We start from the raw sequence: 1,065 nt of genomic DNA, 5'->3' as shown, positions 1-1,065 counted from the left end.
ATCATGTGGTGATGGTTGGTTGGAAGTGGGGTGTTGAGAGTGGTTATTATGGCTTTGGTATGGTGGTTGTGAATAAGTGTTTTGTGTGGTCTGGTATGGTTTTTGGTTGGAGTTTGGTGAGTGGAGTTGTTATACTGGTTTGGATTATGGGATCTGTGGTCTTGGCCTTGGTTTTGTTGGTTTTCCCACCCAAAGTTTGGGTGGTTCCTCCAACTAGAGTTATAAGTTTTAGAATATGGATCATGAGCTTGCCTAGATGAATTTCCAAGGTAATTAGCTTCCTCCCAATTAATTCCTTCTTCTGTGTCAACTCTCCTTGAGGTGATGATTGAGTGTGGATAGCTGCAGCTTGATTCTTCTCTATTCTAGGCCAAGATGGCATCCATATGGTTTAATTCTAGGACTCCCCTGTTGTTGCTTCTGTCTGAGGCATAAAATACTCATTGTCAGCCACTGTCTCTATAACATCAATGGCTTCTGAAATGGTCTTCTTCTTATTAAGGGAACCTCCAGATGAGTGGTCTACAGCTTTCTTTGACTCACAATTCAGCCCTTCATAAAAGATATGAAGTTGCACCCACTCATTAAACATATCAGGGGGTATTTTCTTGTCAAATCTTTGAATCTCTCCCAGGCTTCATAAATAGTCTCACCATCTGCTGTCTGAATGTTTGCACTTCAGTTCTAAGCCTGTTTACTTTTTGTGGAGGGTAGAACCTTGTCAAGAATCTATTCACTACATCCTCCCAGGTTGTCAAGCTTTCCTAGGAAAATGATTCTAGCCATTTTGATACTTTGTCCCTCAAAAAAATGGAAACAGTAGCAATCTATAGGTTTCAGGATGAACACCATTAGATTTAACTGTGTCACATATCCTTTGGAATTTAGTGAGATGCTCATTAGGATCCTCTTGGGCACTTCCTCCAAAAGAACAGTTATTTTACACAAGAGTTATGAGCTGAGGCTTTAATTCGAAATTATTAGCATGGAAAGTTGACTTTTGAATGCTGCTACCACAGTTTCCTGGGTTTGGATTGATGTAGGATCCCAGAACTCTCCTCTTTT

At 40.4% G+C, this 1,065-nt stretch overlaps 1 pseudogene; it reads left to right on the top strand.

Annotated features, from left to right (window-relative positions):
- Positions 1-590: 590 nt before the first annotated feature.
- LOC112774117 (small nucleolar RNA R71) lies at positions 591-692 on the top strand (annotated as a pseudogene).
- Positions 693-1,065: the final 373 nt, after the last annotated feature.

This window comes from Arachis hypogaea, chromosome 18, assembly GCF_003086295.3.
Source record: "Arachis hypogaea cultivar Tifrunner chromosome 18, arahy.Tifrunner.gnm2.J5K5, whole genome shotgun sequence".
Lineage (NCBI taxonomy): Eukaryota > Viridiplantae > Streptophyta > Magnoliopsida > Fabales > Fabaceae > Arachis > Arachis hypogaea.
Note: the sequence above shows the minus strand (reverse complement) of the source record. Positions and strands in the feature narration are given on the sequence as shown.